General features: G+C 34.4%; 1 protein-coding gene and 1 long non-coding RNA gene across 9 annotated transcripts in view; one reads left to right on the forward strand and one right to left on the reverse strand.

Annotated features, from left to right (window-relative positions):
- The window catches only part of MAN1A2 (mannosidase alpha class 1A member 2), a 212,516-nt gene that overhangs the window by 108,411 nt on the left and 86,190 nt on the right, over window positions 1-17,915 (reverse strand). The gene's annotated exons all lie outside the window — the stretch shown is intronic.
- Window positions 1-17,915, forward strand: part of LOC140601089 (uncharacterized) — an 87,603-nt gene that overhangs the window by 43,362 nt on the left and 26,326 nt on the right. The gene's annotated exons all lie outside the window — the stretch shown is intronic.

The following is a 17,915-nucleotide window of genomic DNA, read 5'->3' on the forward strand; positions in this document are numbered from 1 at the left end:
ATGGATTTTATCTGATGCACCGTCAAATATGCTATTAATAAGCTGGTCAAGTGAATTTTTAATTTCATGTATTTCTAAGCACTAGAAATTCCTTTATAAAATCTCAATTCTTATTATGTTCATACTTCTTTAAACCTCTGAGCATACCTATAATAGCTATTTTAAAATCCTTTACTGCAATCTCCATCATCTATTATTTGCGTATATGTTTCTACTGACAATTTTTTTCCCTTCTGATTTAGGTCATATTTTTCTGAATATCCAAATTTTATTTTCTTCAAGAATTTTCAATTTTCTTTTGACGGTTAAATAACCTGTGGACAGTTTAGCACTTTCAAGGACTGTTTTCAGGCTTTGCTAGACAGATCTACAGTTGTCTTTACTCAGCTAGCTTAGTTCTTCACCAGGGCATGACCTTTCTGTACTTTCAACCTATATCCCTAGTATTCAAAGAGGTGTTTTAATTTTTAACTAGCCAATCTATTCAACTCTTTTATTATTCTGATAGTTTGTCAATTGATCATTTTCTTTTTCTTCCAGGAAAGCAATCATATGATCTGTTATTATAATTTTATCTTCAATCCATATCTTCACTTTATCCCTTTTTTCTTATTTGGTTATACTTGTTAAAATCTCCAGAAAAATGTGAAATACTTTCTGGTTCTTGATTTTAATGTGGCATCTCCAACAGTTCATTAACTCTTCTGTTTACCAAAGCTGTGCAACTTCTATGCTTTTTATCATGTTAGAAATCTTTTAGTGCCTAGACACTATAAATAAAATCATTCTTTCCATTTTCCTGTAGAATTTATGCTCCAAGAAAGTCCCAGTAAAATTTAAAAGGTTGAGCATTTAAGTGAACTTATAAGTTGAGAAGCTATATGAAAGCCTTAAACCTCCTACTAACAAAGGACAAAATTTAAATAAATGAAAAGACAATAAATTATAGGAAAGGAAGATTTCATGTAAAGATGTTAATATCTAAATTTAGAGCAAACCCAACTATAGAAGATCAAAAAATGAACTAGACACAATAATTCAAATGTTCATAAAAATAAAATAAACATGTGAGAACAGCTGATACTGAGAAGCAGGATACTAAAGGGACCAGTACAACCACACAGTAATTATAGTAAAGTAATTAAATCAATGTAGAGCTAAAATAAACACACTAATTAATGCAAGAGAAGAAAGTCTAAAAAAACAGATTCACATTTGGAAATACTTCTTATATTTCATTATATTTTATCATAAAATTATGACTTTGGTAGGCATTGAGAAGTTACTAAGTAATGTCAGAGCACTAACCTAAACATCTCAAAAAAATAAAGTTCAATTTTTATCTTCCTTCCTAAACCACAATAAATTCTAAATGGATCAAAGGTATAAAAGAAAAATCAGGGGATCCCTGGGTGACTCAGTGGTTTAGCGCCTGCCTTTGGCCCAGGGCACGATCCTGGAGTCCCGGGATCGAGTCCTGCATCGGGCTCCCGGCATGGAGCCTGCTTATCCCTCTGCCTGTGTCTCTGCCTCTGTCTCTCTATGTCTATCATGAATAAATAAATAAATAAATCTTTAAAAAAAATCAAACCATTACTGTACTAGATAATATGTTAATCTTTGAAGAAAAATCTCCCATAAATAATAGCGAAAAGTATTTGCAACATATATGACAAAGTATTGATTTAGCTAATATACAAAAAGATCTTAAGGATTCATTTTTTTTAATACCCACTAGAAAACAGAGAGGGATATAAAAAAAGCTTGTACTGAATAAAATATACACAGCTTCACCCAAAAATAAATGAAATGAAAATTAAGATAAAGTTTCATTTTGTACCTATCTGATAAATAATAATAAACAGTATTTGCAAAATGCTAGGTAACTCTTTGATCCAACATTTCTACCAAAGACATACCAACACACATACATGTACACATGCATACACACACACACACACACACACACACACACGATTCCCATATGAAGGACATTTCTCCTAGCATTTTTTAACAGCAAAATTCTGGAAATAATCTAACAGTTCATTAATATCAGATTCTTTTAAAATTAATTATGGTACTTGCATAATCATTATTATAAAGTTCTTAAAAAGAAGGAGGTAAATATACCTAAGTGCTGATATGGAATAATTTTCAAGACCTACTGATAAATGAAAATGACAAGTAAACAATACATACATATATACAATGACATCTATGCATATATAAGTACACCGAGTATCTGGAAGGATACACAAGAAATTGTAATAGTGGCTTCCCTAAAGGACTAGGGGTTTGGAACTGAAGGCTTACTTCGTAGTTGAGTACATGCTATTTCAATACAAATATATACCCAATATATGTACTTCTTTTTCTTAAAATATCTAGCTAAATAAAAAGAGAAAAGAAAGTGAGGAGGAGAAATGGGGAGAAAGGGAGGGGGATCCCTGGGTGGCTCAGCGGTTTAGTGCCTGACTTCGGCCCAGGGCGCAATCCTGGAGTCCCAGGATCAAGTCCCGCGTGGGGCATCTGCATGGAGCCTGCTTCTCCCTCTGCCTGTGTCTCTGCCTCTCTCTCTCTCTCTCTCTCTCTGTCTATCATGAATGAATAAAATCTTAAAGAAAAAAAAAAGAATTGTTGTCTTAGGAGAAGGAAGAAGACGGTAAGAAAGTGAATTCTGATGCCTACTTAGAACCGACAGAGTGGTTTAACAAAAATAGGGTCATATACTTGTATATGCTGCTCTTTGAATTAACATGTCAGAAGTATTATCTTTCTTCAAAAATTCACTTTCAGAACATTATATCAAATGGCTGTGTCACATTCTACTCTATGGATATCCCACTCTTCTGATTTTAACATTCATTCTATATTCTGGTAATACTGAATATAAACTTCACTGCTATGAGCATCCTTGCAATTAAAGTTTTGTAAATACTTAACAACTACTTCGTATTAAGATAAATTTCTAGAAGTGAATTTACAAGGTCAATTTTCAGTTTCTGAAACCTACTGCCAATCTATCTCCCAAGTTACTCAAATTTCCAATTCCAACAACTATATGTAGTTCTCATTTCTTCACTATGCCAGCCTTAAATAATTCCATTTTTTGTCAGTTTTCTAGGTAAGAAAATACAATCTTATTTCAAATCTCAATGTTCTTAATTATTAAAGTGGCTGGAGATTTTTTTGTTTTGAATTACCCATTCATGTATTTAGGAACTTTCTAAATAATTGGTGGGTATTTTTCTTAACAGTCAGTAAAAGCTATCTATATATTAAGAATGACACTCATTTGCTATCAATATCATTACTATTAACACTGTTCTAGTTTGTTACTCCCTTTAAATTTTATTCGTAATGTTTTACAATAGCTTTAAGTTCAACATGGATGAAAAATTCAAGAGAAGCAAGCATTTGTTTAAAATTTAACTATTTCCTGAAGTAAAAACTTTGTTAAATGCCTGTTTTCTCTTTGTCTCTTTGATTGAGCTCTGCAAATTTTAAGGTATGCAATCTTCTGTTTTAAAATTCCAGTATAGTTAGCATACAGTGTTATATTAGTTTCAGGCAGGTGTACAATATAACAATTCAACAATTCTACACATTACTCAGTGCTCATTGTTGTAAATGCACTACTCTTAATCTCCATCACCTAATTCACCCACCATCTACCCACCTCTCCTCTGGTAACCAGTTTGTTCTCCATAGCTAACAATCTGGTTTTTGGTTTGTCTCTTGTATTCTTTGTTTGGTTTTTAAAGGCCCTAATTTTTTAATTACTTACTCCTTCCTGAATAAGGAGAGATCAATCCAAGCCAAGTATTTATCCAAAATCACAATAGACAATTTCCCCCTTAAAAAACCTTCACTGAACCCTGTATGATAACAGAACTTCCTTCTGGAGTCAAGCTGAAGAAACTCAGTGGCACAGGAGTTTGAAGTTATATGGAGGATACCAAAATTGTTGGCTAGGAAACATCACCTCTGTGTGGTTCCTTCTGCTCTCTTTTTAATGGAGTCTTCTATATATGATTTTCTGCTGGCCACAGATGTTATTCTGCATATTCGGTTTAGCTTCATTCATTGTGCTTTTGCCAATCATGTAAGAATCATACCATTGTTTATGAGTCTTCTGTCTGGGATAGGTGTTATCTGAATGCAGTCACCATGTTAAGTGTTAAGAAAATGGTGGTGAACAAAACAGGCATGTTTCTGTTGAATGGACATACACAGCAAGAGAATTCAATTTAATTGTAGAGGTTAAGCAATATTGCCTTTGAATGTTGCCTTCAAGGCAAAAACTCCAAAGAAAGTGCTTCCAGTCTGTTCCATAAGCTCACCCTCCAGATGTAAAGTAGTCTTTACTTATGCCCTATGTAGATCTTGTGACTTTTTCAGAGAAAAGAATTTCAAATACACTCTCAAGCTTTTCTTTCAATCTCCTGATAATAAAATATATCTCAGCAACTCCAAGGCAAGCTTTCCAGTTAAAGGTTAAGCCTCTTTACAGAAATGGTATTTCTGCCCTTTCAAAAATCTCCTTAATTAAAGGATTAGCTGAAGCATTTGGAGGTTCATATATACTGGTTCTCTCTACTTCATCACCAGCCCTTCCTCTAAAAGCTCAATTTTCTCCCCTATATTTTCTCATCTCTTATAGTTTCCCATCCCCACATCTGTTTTTTGGTTAAATTATTTCCTCTACTCAAAATGCCCTATCCATCTGTATTATCTATTGGTATCACACTCTTTAATAAAAGCAAATCAAAGTGCTCAATGAAAACTCTCTGATCTCCTTAAATAAACATAAACTTCCTTTTCTCTGATGATCTCATATCATGTTGACACTAGTATCTTCTACTTATAATATTCAGGTACTTGTCATGTGTCATTCCACTGAATATCACAATGCAGCCCTGGCTTGTCGTCTGAAAGTAAAAACTCAATGAAATCTGTTGTATTTCTATACACCAAAAATGAAGCAGCATAAAGAAAAATTAAGGAATCGATTCCATTTACAATTGCACAAAAAATAGTAAGATACCTAGGAATAAACCTATGAACAAGGTGAAAGACCTATACTTTTAAAACTATAAAACACTGATGAAAGAAATTTAAGATGACACAAAGTCATGGAAAAACATTCTATGCTCATGGATTGGAGGAACAAATACTGTTAAAATGTCTATACTACCCAAAACAATCTACATATTTAGTACCATCAGTATTTTTCAGAGCTAGAACAATCCAAAAATTTGTATGAAACCACAAAAGATCCCGAATAGCCAAAGCAATCCTGAAAAAGAAAAGCAAAGCTGGAAGCATCACAGTTCCAGACTACAAGTTATATTACAAAGCTGTAGTAATCAAAACAGTATGGCACTGGCACAAAAACAGACACACAGAGCAATAGAACAGAACAGAAAACTCGGAAATGGACCCACAACTATGTGGTCAATTAACAGTGCTGAGAAAATTGGACAGCAACATGAAAAACAAACTGCACCACTTTCTTACACACTTATTATTACACCTATTATTCTTACATATTCAATAATAAACTCAAAATGGATTAAAGACCTAAATGTGAGACATGAAACCATAAAAATCCTACAATAGAACACAAGCAGTAACTTCTCTGACACTGACCATTACAATTTCTTTCTAGGTATGTCTCCCAAGGCAAGGAAAACAAAAGCAAAAATAAACTATTGAAACATCATCAAAATAAAAAGCTTCTTCACAGTAAAGGAAATAACCAACAGAACTGAAAGGCAACCTATGGAATGGGAAAATATATTTGCAAATTACATATCTGATAAAAAGATTAATATCCAATGTATAAAGAACTTCTAAAACTCAACACCCAAAAAATAAATAATCCAATTTAATAAATGGGCAGAAGGCCAGAATAGGCATTTTTCCAAAGAAGACATTCAGATGACCAACAGAACTATGAAAAGATGCTCAAAATCACTCATCACCAGGGAAATACAAATCAAAACTATAATGAGGTATCTCCCCACACCTGTCAGAAGTCTAAAATCAACAATACAAGAAACAAGAAGTGTTTGTAAAAATATGGAGAAAGGGGAACCCCTTTATACTGTTGGTGGGAATGTAAACTGATCTAGCCACTCTAGAAGACATTAGTTTCCTCAATAAGTTAAAAATAGAACCACCCCGACAGCCTGGGTGGCTTAGCAGTTTAGCACCACCTTCAGCTAAGGGTGTGATCCTGGAGACCCAGGATCGAGTCCCATGTCAGGCTCCCTGAATGGAGCCTGGTTCTCCCCCTGCCTGTGTCTCTGCCTCTCTCTCTCTCTGTTTCTCGTGAATAAAAAAATAAAAAATCTTAAAAAAAAAAAAATAGAACTACCCTATGACCTAGCAATTGTGCTACTAGGTATTTATCCAAAAAGCACAAAATTACTATTCATGTTTACAGCAGCATTATCTACAAAGGCAAATTATGTAAATAGCCCAAGTTGTCCACTGACTGGTCAATGGATAAAGAAGAAGTGATATATACATACAAAGGAATATTAGCCATAAAAAAATGAAATTTTGCCATTTCAACAATATGAATGGAACTACAGAATACTATGCTAAAGTAAAATAACAAAGTCAAGGAAAAACAAATATCATGTGATTTTACTAATATGTGGAATCTAAGAAACAAAATAAGCAAAGGGATAAAAGAGAGAGCGAGAGGCAAACAAGAAACAGACTCTTAACTACAGAAAGAACAAACTAATGGCTACCAGAGTAGAGGTGAATGGGGGATGAGTTAAATAGGTGATAGGGATTAAGGAGTGTACTTGTGATGAACACCAGATGATGTAAAAAAGTGAATTACTATATGGTACACTGGAAACTAATATTACACTGTATGTTAACTGGAATTTAAATAAAAATTTAAAATAAATGATAGAAGCAGAATGAGCCACTGTCAGGAGACAGATCCAAGTGTGACCTTTTGATGTTTCCTTATCCATAAAGTAGAGATAACATTTCTTAAGTATCTACTTCATACAGCTATTGTTAGAATTAAATAAGATCATGTTTATAAATGTACCTGGGGCTAAAAATTTTCTGTGGTTCCTATTGAAAAAAAAAAAAAGTAAAAACTGTGTGTTATTCACCCAAAATGTCTATAGTATGTTGCTTAGGAGCGTCCAGCAAAAAATTTAAATGCTATTCTTTACTGAATGTAGGTATCAATATAAAAAGATACATAACAGGTAACAGAGTAAACAAGTGTCACAAGAATAGAATATATTTTGCCTGATGGACCAGAGTCCTAGAAAAGCATTAATTATTAATATTCCTTTAAATAGAAAACAAATTATCTAATGTAATTTATTTAATTAAGTGATAAAAGACATTAAATCAGCAGTATAAAAACTTATTCAAAATAAAATTCTAGGGATCCCTGGTTGGCGCAGTGGTTTGGCGCCTGCCTTTGGCCCAGGGCGCGATCCTGGAGACCCGGGATCGAATCCCACATCGGGCTCCCGGTGCATGGAGCCTGCTTCTCCCTCTGCCTGTGTCTCTGCCTCTCTCTCTCTCTCTCACTGTGTGCCTATCATAAATAAAATAAAAAATAAAATAAAATAATTTAAAAAAAAAATAAAATTCTAGACCCAGGTAACTTTACCAGAAGTTACTATCAAGCATCTCAGAATTAAAAAACAAACAAACAAAAAAACCTTATACAAACTCTTCAAGAGAAGACAAAAAGAAGAATCACTACCCAACATGTTTTGAAAAAGGTGAATCTAGATACCAAATCTAGGCAAGAGTATTAAAAAGTGCAGGCCAATCTTGCATGTGAAAAAGATACAATGACCCCAAACAACATATCAGCAAACAAAATCCAGTAATATATAGAAAGAACAGTACATCATGATCAAACTGGATTTGCTCCTTGCATACAATTGTTTCTTTTTTTTTTTTTAAATATATATATTTTTTAAATTTATTTATGATAGTCACCGAGAGAGAGAGAGAGAGAGGCAGACAGAGGGAGAAGCAGGCTCCATGCAGGGAGCCCGACGTGGGATTCGATCCCGGGTCTCCAGGATCGCGCCCTGGGCCAAAGGCAGGCGCCAAACCGCTGCGCCACCCAGGGATCCCTACAATTGTTTCTCATTGGAAAACAAATCAGTGTAAATGCCTGCAATAAAAATATTTAGGAACAAAAGTCTTATCTACATAACTATAGAAAATTGTTTGGAAAAAAGTTAAACAATACAAGATTTTTTAAAAGAACCCTTAAAATATTAGAAATATAGAAATGCCTTATAAGTAACATGATACTCCATGGTAAAAACTCACATTCCACTAAGATAAGAGTATCCTTGCTCATCATTTCTATTCAATACTGTGCTGTCAGTTGTAGCCAGTACAATAAGGGGATAGAGGTGGGGAGTAAGGGTAAAACCAAAAACATCGCTACTCACAGATGAGATGATTGTATATAAAGAAAGTACAGCATAATCTCAGATAAATTACTGATATTAATAAGAGAATTCAAAGTCAACCACATTGCTGAATTCGAATTAAATTTACAAAAACATCTATATTCTAAATGTTCCAGCAGTAAAGAATGAAAATTTCAAAATATAATTTATTATAGCATTTTAAAAAGATTTAATATTTTGAGAGAGCACACATGAGCACAAGCAGGTGGAGGGGCAGAGGGAGAGAGAGAATCACAACCAGACTCCATGCTGAACATGGATCCCCACGTGGGGCTCAATCTTACGACATGAGATTATGACCTGAGGTGAAATGAAGAGTTGGACACTTAACCGACTGAGCCACACAGATGCCCCTCTAGATAGCCCTTTTAAAAACCAAGAATCTATGAATCAATCTAACAGAATTTTTCTAATTTCTGTTCTCATTATGACCCCTGAAATCTTTGAATGATAGAACTAGTCTCTCCTGCAGAAAAAAAATTATAGCCTCTGGACAAAATACAAAATGACAATGGCCTAAAGTCACTCAAGAATAAACAAAAGTGGTCGGATTCCAAGGACAGTGGAAAGCAGTAAACACATAGGCAGGCATAGGGTTAAGTTCCACATTTTCTTATAGCTTTTAGCCCAAAGTCAAAGCCCACAGTAGGCAGAATAGCAAAAATCTGATAGAAAACTTGTAGTCCTTATGTCTTAAAGAATCAGAAGCCAGTTTTTGCAGCAATTACAGTTGCTGAAAAAAAAAGGGAGAAAGAATTCTGGGGAGGAGACAGCCTCTAGTTCTGTATATCTTCCCCTCTAGGGAGGGGAAGCCTCTAGTTCTGTATATGAACTCTATGTCTCTGGCTGCCAAATGAATCATGAATGCTTGAAAACAGACTCAAAATGAGACACTGTTTGAACTCTGAATTCAACTAAGAAATAAGTTAAACGACTACTTAACCTCTCTCTTTCTTTCCCTATCTCTCTCTCTCTCTCTCTCTCTCACACACACACTCACACCCTTGAGAAAAACAAAAGAATCCCGATTTTCCACAAACTTTCAGAATGTCCAAGATTCATTCAAAAAGTTATCTATCCTCAACTGAAAACACAATCAACTAGCACCAACTCCAAGATGACCCAAGTGTTAGAAATACTAAGACTCTAGGCCGAGTACTCTAATTATGCTTCATGAAATACAATAAGTGAAAAGACAGAAAAGCTCTATCTCAGAATGAAAAAGCTTCAGATCAAAATTCTTTTTTTTTTAATTGGAGTTCAATTTGCCAACATATAGCATAACACCCAATGCTCATCCCGCCAAGTGTCCCCCTCAGTGCCCATCAAAATTCTAAAGACTCCAATGGATGGGCTTAAGAGCAAATTAGAGCAATATAGGAAAGAGTCAATGAACATGAAGATAGATTAATAGAAATTATTCAGTCTAAAGAACAAAGAACATAGAAAAAAAAGATTGGAAAATATAAACAAAGACTTCAGGGACCTGGAAGACAGAAATAAAAATTCTGAAATACAAGTATGAGATTCAAAAGGAGATAAAGAATGGGGCAGTGAAACATCAGGACACCTGCACCCCGATGTTTATAGCAGCAATGTCCACAATAGCCAAACTATGGAAGGAGCCTCAGTGTCCATCGAAAGATGAATGGATAAAGAAGATGTGGTCTATGTATACAATGGAATATTACTCAGCCATTAGAAATGACAAATACCCACCATTTGCTTCAACGTGGATGGAACTGGAGGGTATTATGCTGAGTGTAATAAGTCAATCAGAGAAGGACAAACATTATATGGTCTCATTCATTTGGGGAATATAAAAAATAGTGAAAGGGAATGAAGGGGAAGGGAGAAAAAAATGAGTGGGAAATATCAGAAAGGGAGACAGAACATGAGAGACTCCTAACTCTGGGAAATGAACTAGGGGTGGTAGAGAGGGTGGTGGGGAGTGGGTAGGGGCAACTGGGTGACAGGCATTCTTGGGGGCACCTGATGAGATGAGCACTGGGTGTTGTTCTATATGTTGGCAAATTGAACACCAATAAAAAATAAATTTATAAAAATAAAAAAAAAGAATGGGGCAGAAAAGAACATTTTAAGAATTAATGGCCAAAATTTTACCATTATATGTAGTGAAAGACCTACAACACTTTCAGATTCACTGTGCCCATCAGCAAAGCCTAAGGAGGACACCAAAGGAACAAACTGCTCAAAAACAATAAAGAAAAAAAAAAAAAAAAAAAAAACACCTTAAAAAACCTTAAAAAAACCGTAATTGGAGGAGTAAAAAGGACACACACACACACATATAGGACAACAATCATTTAAATTGTAACTTATCAGAAACAATGGAAAATAGATGAGAAACAATGTTTTTAAAGTGTAGAAAGAAAAACTCATCAAAAGTGTTACATTCACCAAAAAAAAAAAAAAAATCCTTTAAGAATAAATGCAAAGTAAAAACTTTTCAAACAAAGAAATACATTGAGAATTCACCCCTACAGATGAGCACTGCAAGAAATGTTAACTAAGATTCTTCAGGCTGGAATGAAGTGGTACCAGATTAAAGGTCAGATCTTTGAAGAGAAATTAAATGGATATAGTAATCCCTTGGGTAAATACTAGGATATTATTCCCCTCAATTCTATAAAGTAAACAGGTCTACTCAAACTAATATTTTAATTTATTTTGAGATTTAGAGGTGTTACATGCAATTCACTTCACAGCTATAGCATATAAAGGATGAGAGAGAAGATATACATGAACAAGTATGGTTGAAATGTTACTATACATAAGTAGTACAATATTAACTGCTAAATGAAAAATTATGTACAGTGTGATTTCTATAGCAACAACCCAAAAAATATAAAAAATATTTTAAATTAAAACACATAAAGGAGAATTCTAAAACATTTACCAATTCAAAAGTTAGGACAAAAAGAAATGAAGGATGGAAAAGCAGAACTTAAATCAGACTGCATCAATAATTACACGTTAATGGTCTAGTATTTTCATACTGGCAAAATCCAACTATATGCTGTCTCCAAAAGGACTAAAATTATGACACAGTTAGGTTGAAAATAAAAAGGATACGCCATGAAAGTAGTAAGCATAAGAAGGGGGAGTAGAGATATATTAACATCCAAGAAAACAAACTTCCAACAAAAATATTACCAGAGATGAAGAGGGGCACATCATAATGAAAAAAGGGCACAATCATGAGAAAGACAGAACATAAACATGTAAGTACCTGAAAGTAAAGCTTCAAAACACAGGAAGCAAAAACAGAAATAAAGAGTGAAATACACAATTCCACAATCACGCTTGGAAATAGTTTAATACTTCATCTCAGCAACTCATAAAAGAAGTATATCATTAATTAACTTCATTAAGTTAATTAATTAAAAATCAGGAAGGACAATCTAAACAACCCCATCAACTAGCTTAACCTAATATTTATAGAACATTATCCAAACAACTGCAGAATAAAGATTCAAGTGTAATTTACCAACAAGGTCCATATGCAGAGCCATATATAAGACACAAGAGATTTATTTTTTTTACATAAAGATTTTATTTATTTATTTTAGAGAGAGAATACATGGTGGGGAGAAGCAGCAGGAGAGAAAGAGAAAGTGAGAGAGAGAGAAAGCAGACACCTGATGTGAGGCTTGATCCAAGGACTGGGAGATCATGACCTGAGGTGTAGGCAGATGCTTAACCAACTGAGCCACCCAGGCAACTCTAATACAATAGATTTAAATGCATTTAAATTATACAGAATAACTTCTATGACCACAATTAAATTAAGTTAGAAATCAAAACAATAAGATCTCTAAGGAGCATCTAGATGGCTCAGTCAGTTAAGTATATGCCCTCAGCTCAGGTCATAATCTTGAGGTCCTGGGATGGAGTCCCATGTTGGGCTCCCCTGCTCAGCAGGGAGTCTGCTTCTCTGTCTCCCTCTTCCTCTCTCCCACCCCACTGTGCTCTCTTCCTCAAATAAATAAATAAAATCTTTAAAAAAAAAAAAAAAAGACACCTAAGAAATCTCCCTGATTCTAAAATTTGGCATATTAAACAACACAATTAGAAATAACTGATTTGTCATAGAAAATATCCTAAATAAAATTATAAAATTTTATTACTAAATGCAGCTAAAGACAAAAGTTAGTTCTTTGAAAAGATTAAAAAAATTGATAAATGCCTATCTAAATTGATTAAAAAGAGAAAACAAATATCAGGAATGAAAGGTTAGCACTACAAAGCCTAGAAACATGTAAGGCATTAAGAAAGTAGTGTGTACAACTGCACACCAAAAACTTCGATAACTTCCACAAAATGGAGGGATTCCTTAAGAATATTATTAACTAAAACTAACACAAAATGAAAATAAAATCTGAACAGCCATAGTACACATTTATGTATATATGTAAAAAGTTGAATTTGTTATTAAAAATCTTCCCACAAAGAGAATTTCCAACCCAGATAGTTGCATAGGTAAATCTATTAAACATTTAAGAAGTAATACCAATTTAACACAAATGCTTTCAGAAAACAGAGGAAGGGAGACTATTCTCCACTTCCTTTTATGAAGCTAGATAACTCTAATACCAGATACAGCTAAATATAAAGAGGAGAATATATGACCAAGGACTATCCCAGGAATTCAAAGTTGGTTTAACATTTGAAAACCTAACAAGTAATTTACCACATTAACAGAACAAAGGTGAAAAATGTTATCTCCACAGATGAAGAAAAAGAGTATGTGGCAATATTCAACACCCATTCATGATAAAAACGCTAAGTAAAATAGGAAAAGATCAGAACTTCCTCAACGTGACAAAGGCAACTGATGAAAAATCTACAGCTTGTTAGCTTGTTAACACCCCACTTGATGAAATATTTTTAAAATGCATATTACATTAAACGTGTATATTGCCCTGGGTAACATTGACATTTTCACAATATTAATTCTGCCAATCCATGAGCATGGAATATTTTTCCATCTCTTTGTGTCTTCCTCAATTTCTTTCAGAAGTGTTCTATAGTTTTGAGGGTATAGATCCTTTACATCTTTGGTGAGGTTTATTCCTAGGTATCTTATGCTTTTGGGTGCAATTGTAAATGGGATTGACTCCTTAATTTCTCTTTCTTCAGTCTCATTGTTAGTGTATAGAAATGCCACTGACTTCTGGGCATTGATTTTGTATCCTGCCACGCTACCGAATTGCTGTATGAGTTCTAGCAATCTTGGGGTGGAGACTTTTGGGTTTTCTATGTAGAGTATCATGTCATCAGAGAAGAGGGAGAGTTTGACTTCTTCTTTGCCAATTTGAATGCCTTTAATGTCTTTTTGTTGTCTGATTGCTGAGGCTAGGACTTCCAGTACTATGTTGAACAGCAGTGGTGAGAGTGGACATCCCTGTCTTGTTCCTGATCTTAGGGGAAAGGCTCCCAGTGCTTCCCCATTGAGAATGATATTTGCTGTGGGCTTTTCATAGATGGCTTTTAAGATGTCGAGGAATGTTCCCTCTATCCCTACACTCTGAAGAGTTTTGATCAGAAATGGATGCTGTATTTTGTCAAATGCTTTCTCTGCATCTAATGAGAGGATCATATGGTTCTTGGTTTTTCTCTTGCTGATATGATGAATCACATTGATTGTTTAACGGGTGTTGAACCAGCCTTGTGTCCCAGGGATAAATCCTACTTGGTCATGGTGAATAATTTTCTTAATGTACTGTTGGATCCTATTGGCCAGTATCTTGTTGAGAATTTTTGCATCCATGTTCATCAGGGATATTGGTCTGTAATTCTCCTTTTTGGTGGGGTCTTTGTCTGGTTTTGGAATTAAGGTGATGCTGGCCTCATAGAACGAATTTGGAAGTACTCCATCTCTTTCTATCTTTCCAAACAGCTTTAGGAGAATAGGTATGGTTTCTTCTTTAAACGTTTGATAAAATTCCCCTGGGAAGCCATCTGGCCCTGGACTCCTGTGTCTTGGGAGGTTTTTGATGACTGCTTCAATTTCCTCCCTGGTTATAGGCCTGTTTAATGCAATCCCTATCAAAATACCATGGACTTTCTTCAGAGAGTTAGAACAAATTATTTTAAGATTTGTGTGGAATCAGAAAAGACCCCGAATAGCCAGGGGAATTTTAAAAAAGAAAACCATAGCTGGGGGCATCACAATGCCAGATTTCAGGTTGTACTACAAAGCTGTGGTCATCAAGACAGTGTGGTACTGGCACAAAAACAGACACATAGATCAGTGGAACAGAATAGAGAACCCAGAAGTGGACCCTCAACTTTATGGTCAACTAATATTCGATAAAGGAGGAAAGACTATCCACAGGAAGAAAGACAGTCTCTTCAATAAATGGTGCTGGGAAAATTGGACATCCACTTGCAGAAGAATGAAACTAGACCACTCTCTTTCACCATACACAAAGATAAACTCAAAATGGATGAAAGATCTAAATGTGAGACAAGATTCCATCAAAATCCTAGAGAGGAACACAGGCAACACCCTTTTTGAACTCGGCCACAGTAACTTCTTGCAAGATACATCCACGAAGGCAAAAGAAACAAAAGCAAAAATGAACTATTGGGACTTCATCAAGATAAGAAGCTTTTGCACAGCAAAGGATACAGTCAACAAAACTAAAAGACAACCTACAGAATGGGAGAAGATATTTGCAAATGACATATCAGATAAAGGGCTAGTTGCCAAGATCTATAAAGAACTTCTTAAACTCAACACCAAAGAAACAAACAATCCAATCATGAAATGGGCAAAAGACATGAACAGAAATCTCACAGAGGAAGACCTAGACATGGCCAACATGCATATGAGAAAATGCTCTGCATCACTTGCCATCAGGGAAATACAAATCAAAACCACAATGAGGTACCACCTCACACCGGTGAGAATGGGGAAAATTAACAAGGCAGGAAACAACAAATGTTGGAGGGGATGCGGAGAAAAGGGAACCCTCTTACACTGTTGGTGGGAATGTGAACTGGTGCAGCCACTCTGGAAAACTGTGTGGAGGTTCCTCAAAGAGTTAAAAATAGACCTGCCCTACGACCCAGCAAATGCACTGTTGGGGATTTACCCCAAAGATACAGATGCAGTGAAATGCCGGGACACCTGCACCCCGATGTTTATAGCAGCAATGGCCACGATAGCCAAACTGTGGAAGGAGCCTCGGTGTCCAACGAAAGATGAATGGATAAAGAAGATGTGGTTTATGTATACAATGGAATATTACTCAGCCATTAGAAATGACAAATACCCACCATTTGCTTCAACGTGGATGGAACTGGAGGGTATTATGCTGAGTGAAGTAAGTCAGTCGGAGAAGGACAAACATTATATGTTCTCATTCATTTGGGGAATATAAATAATAGTGAAAGGGAATAGAAGGGAAGGGAGAAGAAATGTGTGGGAAATATCAGAAAGGGAGACAGAACGTAAAGACTGCTAACTCTGGGAAACGAACTAGGGGTGGTAGAAGGGGAGGAGGGCGGGGGGTGGGAGTGAATGGGTGACGGGCACTGGGGGTTATTCTGTATGTTAGTAAATTGAACACCAATAAAAAATAAATTAAAAAATAAATAAATAAAGAAAATAAAATGCATATTACAAAAACCTTTAATGGAAATCTAGAAGACTTATAAAATATAGATGGAGACAATTGTTTTAACAAAAACTATAAACCCAAGAGTTATAAAAAATTGTTTGAATATATAAAAATTTAAAACTTATGAATAAAAATTATTATAAATAAAGCAAAAAAGCTAATTTAAATGCTATATATATATATATATATATATATATATCTTGAGGATATTCAAATTCACTGGTCAGAAAACACAAATGAAAAGAGCAATGAATAACACTTCAGAGTTATCAATCAAAAATTAAATAGAACCTATACCTCCAGACACTGAGGTATCTCACACATTGTAGGCAGAATTATGATGAACTACAGTCTTTTTGGAAAATATCTGGGGAATAACTATCAAACGTAAAATGCATATTACCCTTTGATCCAGCATTCCCACCCCTAAGAGTCTGTCCCCCCCAAAATTAAAAAGACATAGTCTCTGGATCCAGCAATCATATTCTTGAGAATCATTTTCAGAGAAAAATTCCACTACACAAAAACATATATATAGGATACTATTATAACAATATTTATGATAGCAAAATTATGGAAACAAATACCACTGATAAGGAATGTTAGAATAAATTATGGTATAACCTATGTATAGCATCATAACCAACATATTATAGTTATGTTTCACTATGTAGTTATCACAAAGCTTTATCAGATGATCCAGAAGAGTACATCCATGAAATACTGTTGAATGAGAAAAATAAAAGGCATAAAAGCAAGCATCCAAAAACCCCACACAAAATTTTAAAAGCTTCACCAAAACATGTTCTTCTGTATGCTGCATCATATTGTAGATGATAAATATGCCTGGTTGTTAACATGGGTTGACTCTCAGGCAGCAAGAGGGGAGAAAAGCCTATGTATGAGGGACAGGAGACTCCAGCCAAAAGAAAAAGAACTTTGAAAAAATAGGTATTTGTATTTATGATCTATAAACTCAAATAAAATAGGTATTTGTATGAATATATATATATATGAGGAAACTAAATGAAAATTAAATTTATAAAATGTTCAAGACATGAATGTTGAAAACATTTCTACTTTCATCTCAATATGAATTTGAAGTTCTGTGATTTAAGCTGGATTTTGTTTTCTTTCATTAAAAAAAAGTTCTGCAGTTTTTCTTCATTTCAGAATTAAATTTTAAATTAAATTCTTATTACATAAGAAAGTTATATGATTCTGGCAATTGTACTGAAGGAAACATCTGAAAATTTGTCATAAAACTAAGGAATGAGAACAGGTACATACACTTCATTTGGCCATTTCCTTTTGTGCAGGTCACTCAAGAACTTCAGCCTACTTATCCCCCTTGCAAGGAGGTAATTTATATTATATATAGTGCATGAAACTGGAGAAGAGTAAAGTTAAATTTAATGTTCAGTATTAAATATTAACTTCTCAATGGAAATCTAAACTCTATAAAACTCTTCATTAGAAAGACATGACTAAAATAGATTAGTTTTTTCAAATAAAGTTGTCACAGAATTACAATTCCAGAAAAGTAAATGCTCCTTTTATTCTAAAGGGCCTAAGGGCAAGGAGAACAAGAGTCAAATTTTCATTTAATTCCCAACTCCAACATTATGGGGAATAATAAACTTCATTTAGAGAAAAACCCAAATAGCAAAAGTTTCAGTCAACCTAAGTTATTTCAATGCACATGAAATATATTGACATTATTCATTAAATTTTTAAAATTTTAATTTTATGTCTTTGGATGATTTATAAAGTT

This window comes from Canis lupus, chromosome 12, assembly GCF_048164855.1.
Source record: "Canis lupus baileyi chromosome 12, mCanLup2.hap1, whole genome shotgun sequence".
NCBI lineage: Eukaryota > Metazoa > Chordata > Mammalia > Carnivora > Canidae > Canis > Canis lupus.